Source organism: Spermophilus citellus, assembly GCF_964194105.1.
Source record: "Spermophilus citellus genome assembly, chromosome: 1".
NCBI lineage: Eukaryota > Metazoa > Chordata > Mammalia > Rodentia > Sciuridae > Spermophilus > Spermophilus citellus.
In genome coordinates, this window is record NC_138182.1 from 234,787,910 (window position 1) to 234,801,120 (window position 13,211).

Below are 13,211 nucleotides of genomic sequence, written 5' to 3' on the forward strand. Positions count from 1 at the left end.
GGCGGCGGGGGGCGGGTAGGCTGCGCGCGGCGGGGGCGGGGCGGCCTCCTGCCGGCTGCGCCCCAACCGCCAACAACCCGGCTGAAGGCCGGCGCGAGCCAGTCAGCGCGCGGGGGCGGCGCGGGCCGACGTCCGCGACGGCGGGGGGCGGCGGGCCTGGTCGGGACCCTGGCCGGGGGTGGGGGGAAGGGCCGCGGGTTCGCGTGCGAGGCGCGCCTGGAGGCCTCAGCGCCAGGAGGTCCTCAGCCGGCTGCTCAGCCCGCCGAAAGGGGAACACTGAAGACGCTTGACCCGGGGTTGGCTCCTCGCTACCCTGCGCCCAGCCCCGTAGACCGAGAGCCCATCAGGCCTCCGCCGCCTTGGCTTCTCGAGTTTCTTTGTACGACAGTAATCGGTGCAGAGGTTGTTCAAGTCCAGCCCCGATTTAAAGGCAGCAGGTATCTCTTTCAGCTACAGCACTCCAACTTCCTCTCATGGCACTCTCAGGTTGCAGGAAACCACCGCGACAGCTCTGTGAACCTTCCCACGCCGGCCCTGACACCGAGCTTGCTCGCACAGCCACGCAGCTGGGGCTCCTCCAAGTCTCAGCCTCACACGGGTGGGGAGACAAAGCTGGCGCTGGGAGGGGAAAAAATGGCCCGCGAAATTGCCTCAAGATAGTCCCTTTGTTAGAGGAACAGTGGATACACTGCGAATGCGACAAGGGCTTCCAACCCCAGCGGGTTCTGTGGTGCAGTCGTTGAATTGCGCTGGTCCTGATAGTTCAGCCTGGCAGGGTTTGCGTTTATTGCGGAGAGAGACTCAAGCATTCTGTCAACACATATGGCATAGAAAGCTTCAACCATAACATTGCACAGTTTTTGCAGTTACTGCTTTAAATATGTTAACAGACAAGACGTCCTTGTTTTACCCAGAGAAGAAACGGAATAGATACGCAGCAAACCATCAAACACCCCCAACTCCCTGCTGTACTTGACTGTGTACAGTGATGATAATTAGACTCTGAGTCCCTGAAGTCACTAGTTCAGTTCTTCCATCTGTATTCCAGAGATAATTATTTATTACCAAGTTTGAGTAAAGAGTTATATGCAGAATATTTTTGGCTTGCACCCAAAGGAAGGAGTATGTAAAGTCCACCAAAGAATTGTTTACTGAAGTGAGTTCTATGCTGGTGACAAACATTTGAAGTAACTCAAGAGATATTCAAGTCATTCTGAATAGATATGGGATCGTGTTAACTACATCCAGAACTGATGAAATTAACACCGTTTTAGTTCCTTAGAGCAGAAATTGAACATTTACAATAGTACCAAAGCATTTAGTGCTGAATTAAAAGAGCGTTAGCCAGAAGCTAGGAAATGGCAGATATACTGGTGATACCAAGTTGGTGTTTTATATGAATATGAATCTTAACTGCATAAAAAGCCAAAGGGTTGGATGCGCTGTCTTTCATAGTCACTAGAAAGATATCTTTGAAAAACTGGTTAGAGTCTGATCAGAACTTGGTGGCATAGCTTGAGCTGAAAGGGCCCCTTTCCTAAAGCATCCCAAAGTGGAATATCTCCCATATCAATGGGAAATCAGCTGGATTCTAGGATTCTAGTGAAGTACCATAAATTCAAGTAAACCTAATCTGTCTCTCCAAACTTAAATAAGTAGGACCGATCAAGTCTCTAGGATAAGACTTGACCCAGCCTTGATTTTAACTCATTCTGAGAATTCATCTGGCTAAGAATCATTCAGACTAGAAAAGGCTGTAGCACCAAAATCCTTTCTCCCGATCACCTGAAATTCTGCTATTAGAGTTTTATCCCTCTGAGTAGTTACTCTAGTATAAAACCATAATCCAAAAACCCTAATGTTTTAAGCTTCAAAAGCCACTTATATCTAATTCATCAGATTGTTTCTCTAAAGCAGATTTTGATGGAAGAGAAAAAAAATAACATGCTGATGCTGAGAAGATAGAACAGGGAAAAGGGCCTTTCATTCCTCTGTGCAATAGAGGGAGCATAGAGGAGTACATGAAAAACAAAATGACTCCTACTTAATGGCTAAGTAGGTTCTGCTTACTCAAACTATAACAATGAACCCTAAAACGCTGGCCTTAAAAGAATAGAACATCTGTAAACCCAGGTAACTTTAGAGGTTAAGGCAGGAGGATTCCAAATTCAAGGCCAACCTCAGCAATTTAGTGAGACCGTGACTCAAAAATTGAAAGGTAGGTCTAGGGGTGTAGCTTAGTGGTGGAGTGTTTGCCTGGCATACACAGGGTCTTGGGTTTGATCCCTAGCACCACAAAAGAGAAAATGGAAGCAAGGATACACTTGTCAATAATTATCTATTTTGTAAAATATTTCTTTAATTGTCCCTTTATAAAGTACTTTCCCAGGAATCTATATCCGTGAAATGAAAACATACAATCAGGGTAATCAATATTAAGAAATAATGATTTATCTTCATTATTCATCACTGACTACTTAGTTCTAACTCATATGAGCAATGCAGACAAATATAGTCAAATCTTCATTTGTTCTTTTATATGAGACATTCCTATTCCATGCTTTACAGATTGGTTTCCTTTGAAAGTCCTCCCACAGGACCTTGGACTAAAGATGGACTGAACTTTTTATTTATGATTAAACAGAGAACTAAAACCCCACCTTAAGCTAAGCTGCCTAGCTGTGATTCTGTAATGATTAACTGAATCCCAACACCACCTTAGTAAGTTAATGTGTGTTGATAATAAAGCTTCATCTTCTCCATTATGATTTCTCTAAATGATTCTCTGTAAAAGGACGGGGGAATCTTTTCTTTGGGATTTACCCTCACCAAAGCCTGAGCTCAGGAAAAGAATACTTTCTGCTAGTGATAAGCCACTTTATCTGAAGGACAACCTTAAGGCCATAAGCATTCCAGGGACTGTACACAGCATCCATAAGAAAAAAAAATGAGAAAAAAGTGTCCTAAGAGAGCATGTCCACTGTTTTCAAAAGGGACCCCATCATTTCCCCATGCCAGACAAGCAACTGCACACAAGTATTAGGGAGACTGAAGTAGCAGAGGGCAAGAAAAGGTTTGAAATAGTCATTCTTTTCTCCTTTTCTCAATTCCTAGCAAATAATTAGTTACCGAAAGGCAAAGCTGTATCCCAGTAGTTTTGAGAAAAATGGATCTTCAAGCTGGCATAGGATTAGTTTCAAAGGAAGTCTTGACATATTAGATCCATTAAATCAAAATATACTATAATGACCTAGTGGCTTGGGATGCTGAGACAGGAAAATCACAAGTTCAAAGTCAGCCTCAGCAACGGCTAGGCGCCAAGCAACTCATTGAGACCCTAAATAAAATACAAAATAGGGCTGGGGATGTGGCTCAGTGGTCGGGTGCCTCTGAGTTCAATTCCCAGTACCAAAATTACATATATATATATATATATATATATATATATATATATAATGTATTTTTAATAGGACTTCCAATTTTCACTTCCATCTTAGTCCCTTGATACAAGGAGCAGGAGGTCAGGGTGGCAGGTCTGTGAGAAAGGGATGGTTAGACTTGAAAGAGGCAGTACATGTAGGAACCAATATTAGGAGTTATATAAAACTTTGGGAATGAAATCATTCCTCCTATAACATGTTTCTACCTTTCAAGCATATTTTCAGTGATACTTTGTGAATCAAAATGAAAGTCTACCTCTATTTGTGAAAAGCTTTCTGAAAAGTTTTGAAGTCTTTTTTCCCCTAGTACATTAGTCCCCCTTTATTCACAGGGGACACATTCTGAGACCCCCCTCCCAGTGGACACCTGAAACTGCAGATAGTACCAAACCCTGTATATACTGTTTCTCCCGTACATACATACCTTTGAGAAAGTTAAATTTATAAATTAGGCACAATAAGACTAGCATCAATAAAAAAACAATTATAACAATATACTGTAATAAAAGGCATGGAATGTGGTCTCGCTTTCAAAATGTCCTACTGTACTATATTCACCCTTTTTGTGATGATGTGAGATGATACAATGCCTACATGATGAGATGAAGTCATATAAATGACGTAGGCATTGTGACATAGGGTTAGTCTATTTCATAAGAGTTCCTTAAGCACAACCCATGACAGTCAATCTGATAACTGGGCCAGCAGCCAAGTGACTAAGGTGTGGGTAACATACACAACATGAATACACTAGATAAAGGGATGATTCATGTCCCAGGCAGGACAGAGAAGAACATCATGAGATTTTATTGTACTGCTCAGAACAGCATGCAATTGAAAACTTATGAATTGTTCATTTCTAGAATTGTCTATTTAATATTTCTGGACCATGGTTGGCCATAGGTAACTGAAACCATGGAAAGTGAAACCGTGAATAAGGGGGAACTACTGTATATGCTTGATAATCATTTTTTCTCACCTGTCCATTTTGTAAACTATTGTAAACACCAATAGTCTATTATTTAAACTAGAAAATTTTGAGAGTGAAAGGAGACATTATTGGGGCGGAAGTTGTGGTTCAGTGGTAGAGCGCTCGTCTAGCATGTGAGAGGCCCTGGGTTTGACCCTCAGCACCACATTAAAAATTTTTAAATAAAATAAGGGTATTGTGTTCAACTACTTCTAAAAAATAAATATTAAAACAAAAGGAGACATTATTAGTACTCACATAGAGATAACAAATGTAAAACCAGGACTGTCCTGGACCAGCTGGGGCAAATGATCACCCAAACAATTACCAACTTCATTGCCTTCTTCTGATCCACTTGCTCTCCCCTAACCTCCTCAGTATGAATCATAATCTATTTCTATCATATTACAATATGCATCCCTTTCCAGTTCATGGCAATATTAAATCAACAAAAGAAGTTTAAACACCGGGATTCTTATTGTCCTTTAGTACAAGCTTTCACTTAAGAATATTATTTTTCTTTGGGTAACAAAGTTACTTTTTTACTACCCACTTAAAACCACACTTAATGAATTGAAAAAAAATTCTACAGCACTTTATTTTTTAAAACGGATTAGCTTTAAATGGGATAGAATCAAAGTGAAAAGCTTCTTCACAGCAAAGGAAAGAATCAAGAATATGAACAGAGATCCAATAGAATGGGAGAAAATCTTTACCACCTGCAGTTCAGATAGAGCATTAATCTCCTGGTTATACAAATAATTCAAAAAACTTTACACCAAAAAAAGTATGATAATAACCCAATCAATAAATGGGCAAAGGAACTGATCAAGCACTTCACAGAAGAAGTACAAATGGTCAAAAACTATATAAGCCAGGCGCAGTGGCGCACCCCTGTAATCCCAGCAGCTGGCGGGGTGGGGTGGGGCTGAGGCAGGATGATCACAAGTTCAAAGCCAGCCTCAGCAAAGGCAAGGTGCTAAGTAACTGAGTGAGACCCTGTCTCTAAATAAAATAGTAAACAGAGCTGGGGATGCAGCTCAGAAATTGAGTGCCCCTGAGTTCAATCCCTGGTGCCTATCCACCCACCCCCAAATATATATATATATATATATATATATATATTTTAAAAGTCCAACTCTCTAGCAATTAGAGAAATTCAAATTAAAGCTATACTGAGGTTCCATCTCACTCCAGTCAGGATGGCAGTTATAAAGAATACAAGTGGGCTGGGGTGTGTGGCTCAGTGGTAGAACTCTTTCCTAGCTCGTATGAGGCATTGGGTATCATCCCCAGCACCACATAAAAAAACTAAATAAACAAAATAAATTATTGTGTCCATCTACAACTAAAAATATTTTTTAAAAAAGAATACAAGTGGCTGGGGGTGTGGCTCAAGCGGTAGCGTACTCACCTGGCATCAGCACCACATAAAAATAAAAAAATAAAGATGTTTTGTCCAACGAAAACTAAAAAATAAATATTAAAAAAATTCTCTCTCTCTTGGGCTGGGGATGTGGCTCAAGCAGTAGCGCGCTCGCCTGGTATGCGTGCGGCCCGGGTTCGATCCTCAGCACCACATACCAACAAAGATGTTGTGTCCGCCGAGAACTAAAAAATAAATATTAAAAATTCTCTTCTCTCTCTCTCTCTCCTCTCTCACTCTCTCTTAAAAAAAAATTCTCTCTCTCTCTCTTAATAAAAAGAATACAAGTAACAATAAATGTTGGTGAGGATATAGGGAGAAATGTACTCTCATATATTGTTGGTGGGACTGCAACTTTGTGCAACCACCATGGAGAATAGTATGGAGGTTCCTTAGAAAACTTGGAATGGAGCCACCTTTGACCCAGTTATCCCACTCCTCAGTTTATACCCAAAGGACTTAAAATCAGCATACTACAATGACGCAGCTACATCAATGTTTATAGCAGCTCAACTTACAATAGCCAAGCTATGGAAACAATCTAGATATCCTTCAGTGGATGAATGGATAAAGAAAATGTGAGATACACACACACACACACACACACACACACATATATATACACAATGGAATATTACTCAGCCTTAAAGAAGAATGAAATTATGGCATTTGCTGATAAATTGATGAAATTGGAGAATATCATGTTAAGTGAAATAAGCCAATCCTAAAAACCAAAGGCTGAATGTTCTTTCTGATATATGGATGCTAACCCACAATAAGGGAGGGTGGAGAGGGCAAAAATAGAAGCCCATTGAATTCGACAAAGGGGAATGAAGGGAAGGGAGTGGGGAGGGGAATAGGAAGGACAGTAGAATCAATCCTAGACTTGTATTTGAATACGTGACCAAGATAACTTTGCATCATGTACAACCACAAGAATCGTATCCTAATTAAAATAAGTTATACTGTATGTAGGTATAATTTGTGAAAATACATTCTATGGTCATATATAACTAAAGAGAACAAATTTTAAAAATTTTAAAAATTAAATGGCTTAGCATTTAAAATGTCATGAAAATAGTCAATATATGACTATGAAACATAATTTGAGGTGTAGTAAGAGACAAAATGCTCTGCTCTAAAATGCCAGTTATATTACAAAGAAAGAAAAGAGGGCTGGGGATGTGGCTCAAGCGGTAGCGCGCGCGCCTGGCATGCGTGCCACCCGGGTTCGATCCTCAGCACCACATACAAACAAAGATGTTGTGTCTGCCAATAACTAAAAAATAAATATTTTTAAAAATTCTCTCTCTCTCTCTCTCACTCTCTCTTTAAAAAAAAGACAAGAAACCTTTCTTTTTTTTTATTGAAGCATCATGTCATTCATATTTCAGAGTAAAAATCCTCTCCATATTGTCAAAGACTACCATTTCATAACCATAATACTGGATAAATATCACCGATATGTCAATAAGTATTTAGAAAATTATATTCCTCAATTGGGTCTTATAAAATAATTCTGAATATGCTTTAACATATATACTTTCTGCCCTTGGAAAGAAATGTATTTGCTTGGAATTGTCTGCAAATTTCCTTCAAAAATACTAATCTAAATAGTAATATAGTATTTATTTATTCATTTATTGTGCAACTGGGGATTTAATTCAGAGTTTCTCTACTGCTGAGATACACCTCCAGCCCTTTTTTATTTTTATTTTGAGATATGGTCTCAAACTTGAGATCTTCCTGGATCAGCCTCCTGAGTCCCTTGTATTATAGTAGCATGCACCACCATGCCTGGCTAATAGTAAAATAATTTTAAATATCTCTCAGTCCTGTTTTCCCTTAGTCCAATCCCTTTATTTTTAAGCCATTAAATTAATGTCAACCATCAATCAACCATATAATATTTTAGCTTTCTTGGTTTTTAATTGCTTTTAATTTCCTTTTATTCCAGTTTTCCTCTGTGATGTACACTTCATTTTTCTTCTTGATACCTCTCGAAACTCCCCCTGAGGCTTTTTTTCTTATGCAAAACTTTATATAATATGTCATTCAGATTTCCAGCATACCAAATCATTAATAGACATACTGCTTTCTCTGCAAAGGATATTTATTAATGCTTTTGTTTGTAGAAATAAACAGGAGAGAAGAAATAGTTTTCATAGATTGCAAATCTTTCATTTTATAATTTCAACAATTTTTCTCTTTCTTTTTTAAAAAAATTAAAATATATATACATAAATATATATTTTAATATATATATATATATAAATATATATGTATATATATACATATATATATAAATATATATGTATATATATACATATATATATATGTTTTAGTTATTTATGGACCTTTATTTTTTATTTATTTATATGTGGTGCTGAGAATTGAACCCCATGCCTCACACATGCTAAGCAAGTGCTCTACCACTGAGCCACAACCACATCCCCTCTATTTCATTCTTTTTTTTTTATTTGTAGTTGGACACAATATTTTTATTTAATTTATTTGTTTTTATGTGGTGCTAAGGATCAAACCTAGGGCCTCGCACATGCTAGGCAAGCGCTCTACCACTAAGCCACGACCCCAGCCCTTCATTCTTGACATTATATTTCATTTATTTGATTTCTGGCCACCCTACCTCATAAATAACTGATACTTCTACTTTGTGTTCTATAGTAATGAAACCTAACCAATAATTCTTTCTCATGAATGTGGTCATCATTAAGAAAAATTAAGGCACTGCAATTTTAACATCTACTAGCTGATGACCTTGGATAAATCATTTGATTCCTCCATGCAATAATTTATAATCTATGAAGTGGAAAAATAAACTCTAGCTTATTTATCTTGTAGGATGAGTATGAGTTACAAACAATCATGATTTACATGATGAACATTGAAGCACACTATAAACATTACAGAAATAAAAGTCATCCTTTTCCCTCTTTAATCAGTAAGAAAACAATTCATTTTTATCATTAATAAAATATCATAAGCCATTGACATAGTAACACCACAGTATGCATATTTTAGATTACATATTAAATGCAGTGTCTATCCTTAAAAAGTCTATGACCCATAGAGAAGTTGTGCATAAACTTAGAACATTTCATGTAGAAATTCAAGTTATTAGTCCAGAGGCTGAAAATTCACAAGTTTTAATAATTCAGACACTACCTAGATTTTACACTATAAAAACATTGGTAAGCAAAATGAGAAGTATTTGTTTCAGATACAATGTTTGGGAAAACTTAAAGCAAATAAGCTTTTAAAACCCTAGAATCTAGGAATTTTCAGTAAAGGTTAAATAAGCAGGAAAGAACCTTAGAGATACTGCTTCAAGTTCAACTGCATTCTATAGGTGAGAGAATTTAGGTTTGAAGAATTGCCTAAAGTCACACTCCTAGATGCTGGGAAAACTATAATTAGAACCTAGTTCTTTTCCACTTTAGTATGTGTCTGACTCTACCACATGCCACCACATAGCAATAAAAACATAAGACAAAGCCAAGCCAGTGCACATGCCCGTAATCCCAGCGGCTCAGGAGGCTGAGACCGGATGATTGTGAGTTCAAAGCCAGCCTCAGCAACTTAATGAGGCCCTAAGCAACTCGGTGGGACCCTGTCTCTAAATAAAATACAAAAATGGGCTGGGGATGTAGCTCAGTGGTTGAGTGCCTCAGGGTTCCATCCCCAGTACCAAAAAGTTTGGCAGATAAAACTACTTAAATATTTTAAACTTCTGTTGGCAAAAGACTCTATAAACAAAGTTAAAAGATAAATGTCAGGTTAAAATAAAAGAAACAATAGTTAATATCCATAATATATAAAAAGCTCTTATAAGTCCAAAAGAGAATAACAACAGTCCAATTGAACTATTTACAAAAGACATAAACAAGGCTGCAGATATAGTTCAGTGGCAGGGCGCTTGCTGGCCTAGTGTGTGTGAGGCCTGGGTTTAATCCCCAGTAGACACAAGCCAGTAGTTCTCAACAAGAAACAAAAAGAGCCAAAATATACTTGAAAACATGTAAGGGCTTTAAAAATCTGGGTGGCATAACCCCATTTAAAACTCAGGATAATTAAAACTGCAGCCAGCTTTTGTTGTGATTACTGGTGATCTTTTCAATTTTTCAAGCAGAATGAGCTACAGTCAAAGGGTGCTCCTATGACCTGGACAGAAAAGGAAATGAACCAATTCGATGACATGTAAGGTGGAGTCAAACTCATTTACATGTGGTTTTAAAAACTAGACATGGAGTCTTTCTGGTGCCATTCTGCATGAATGCCTATAAGGAAGTTCTACAGCATCACCCCAAGAGGATTAGGCTTGGGCATGTACTAGTGAGCCCCTTTGGGGGAATGTTCCTCTAAGATAGATGACCAGACTTATGGGTATGGATTTGCCACAGTTTACACAAATACTGATGGTTACGTATTTTGGAAACTTCGCATTTTAAGATACAGTTGGCCCTCAGTATCTGTAGGTGTGGTGAACAGACTGAGCCCTGCTCTGAGTTACTCCATGATTTATAGAGGAGCAGTTTCAGGCCGCACCTAGCTGTGAGTTACACCATTTTTTTTAAAGCAGCAATTTGTCCTGAGCTCCTCATTTTGAGTGCAAGTGCTAAAGCACAGAACTTATCCAAAAGGATAATCCCCAGCTGCACAGCACAGTCATGAGGTACAAACTGATAAATTAATTGTGCTAATAAAAATTACCACCTGTGAACTTATCAAATTAAATCAGGGGCACATGGATGCATGGGCATATCAAATCCATATCTGAGAAACCAGGCCTACAAACCTATTAAATACATCAGACCACTAAGTGAGGCAACTTTGAAAAATATAAAAGGAGAGGAACCTAAGACCATGGTCCAGGGGGCATACACTGACCCATCATCTTGTGGGGCCATTTGGTGGACAAGTCAGAGGTTGACAGGAAATGAACTTGCAACTCTGTCCCCTGGACTTCCACTCAGCTAGATCTCCCTGCTTGATGCAGCCCACTTTGAAACTACTGACTGTCCAGACCTTGAATAAATTCTGCACCCTGAGCTGTTCTGCACTGGTTCCTAATCTTATCTGACTACCTGCAGTGACTCTTTTGCATTTGTATCTGCTCTCTGCCTCTTCTCTTGACACAGCCTCTTGAAACCTTGTGGCAGCCTTAACTCTTTCTTAGCTGTTCTACAACCTATATATCATTTTTATAAAGTGTGATATGTGACTTGAGTGTTATGGATATTAGCAATTAAGATCAGAATGGAATAAAAGAACCGGATATTAGCAATTAAGATCAGAATGGAATAAAAGAACCTGAGATTGCTACCAAGTGAACTATGATTATTCAGTAAATTAAAGCTGCTGAAAGTGATGTGGCTTGTGAATTTATTGTTATCCAAAAAATTCTGACATTGTAGAAAGACACAAAATACCCAGCTGTGTCAATAGCATAGCTTGCTCAGGACAGTGGGTTTCATATCTGTGGATTCAACCAACCATGGATTGAAAACATGTGGAGGAAAAACTTCCATCTGTACTGAAAATGTACAGACATTTTTCTTGTCATTGTTCCTTTTAAAATATTACCGTATAATCACCATGTACCTATATAACAAGTACATTTTGTTAAATCATCTAGATATAATTTAATTTATACAGGAGGATGTAATCAAATTACAACCAAAGTTGTAATCAAATACTGTGTTATTTTAATCATGTGTGTGTGTGTGTGTGTGTGTGTGTGTGTGTGTGTGTTGGGGATTGAACCCAGGACCTCATGCATGCTAGACCAGCGCCTACCACTGAGCCACACCCACCAGCCCAATACTCTGTATTTTATGTAAAGGACTTGAACATCCTCCAATATGGGTATCTGCAGAAAGGCTGGAATGCATGCCCATGGATACCAAAGACATCTATCTGTAGTAGGTTCCTCAGAATAAGAGTTGAACAGGATGAGATGGTATCAAATTGTTCTAGCAAATCAAAAGTGCTGGTGTGTAATGAGTTAAGGCCTTGAAGTGAATTAACTACCCAATTCCCCCAGGTTAATGGATTAAGTTTCCAATGGGACTGGAAAAGCCTGTGGAAGGATCCAAGGAAGCAAGCACAGGAGTTGCTGCAGAGTGGGGAAGGTAACAAAGAAAGCCTCTTTCTTCTGTTTAAAACATGAACTTTCTTCATACATCCTTGGATTTGCTTCTGGTCAGTTATTAAAAAGACAAGTAAGGGGCTGAGTTTGTGGCTAGGTTGTATTCCATTCTCAGCACCACATATAAATAAATGAATAAAATAAAGATCCATCAATATCTTTAAATTAAAAAAAAAAAGACAAGTGCTGGGGCTGGGGATGTGGCTCAAGCGGTAGCACGCTTGCCTGGCATGTGCGCGGCTCTGGGTTCGATCCTCAGCACCACGTACAAATAAAGATGTTGTGCCTGCTGAAAAATAAATAAATGAATGAATATTTTAAAAAAGTTCTCTCTCTCTCTCTCTTTCTATAAAAAAAAAGACAAGTAGTAGAGAAAACTATGGGATCATATAGAAAAAGAGAAAAAAAATAGGCTTAACATCATTTTTTTAAAAGATCCAAAACTAAGAATTGAAATAAAATCTTTTGATTGAAATAAGTTTTTAGAAGAAAATATATGACCAGAGACAAGGAGAGTTAAAAATCACACAAAAAAGCGCAAGCGAAGGGAAAAAAACTTGTAGGGGTGGGGGGAAGCAATGAACTTTCCTAAAACCCAGAAAATGAGAATGATTTTAATATGCTATATATACAAGGGGGGAAAATAAAGTTGAAAAATAAGAAATGAAATGGGAGGCTGGGGGTTTATCTCAGTGGTAAAGCATTTGTCTAGCATATGCAAGGCCCTTGGTTTGATGCCCAGCACTTCAACAACAAAATAAAAGAAAGGAAGACATTGATTAACAGAAATATGGATAATTTTTTAAAATCTGCAATAAAAAATAATAAAACAGGGATAAATCTAGGCATGGTGGTACATGCCTACAATATCAGCTACTATGGAGGTTAAGCCAGGAGGATGGCAAGTTAGAGGCCAGCCCTGACAATTTCGTGAGACCCTGTCTAAAAAAGAAGAAAGAAAAGGAAAGAATGAGGGAAATAGGAAAAGAAAGAAAAACAGGGCTGGAAAGTTAATTCAATAGAAGAGCTTGTCTATTATGCACAGGGCCCTCAGATCCATCCCCAGCACTGCAAAATAAATAAATTAATTAATTTAAAAAACAGTAAAAGCTCTGAATTAGTTTAAAACAAACAAACAAAACAAAACAAAAACAAAAACTGCTTAAGGCCATTAGGTTCCTGAGTGAATTTACTTTCCCCAGGAAA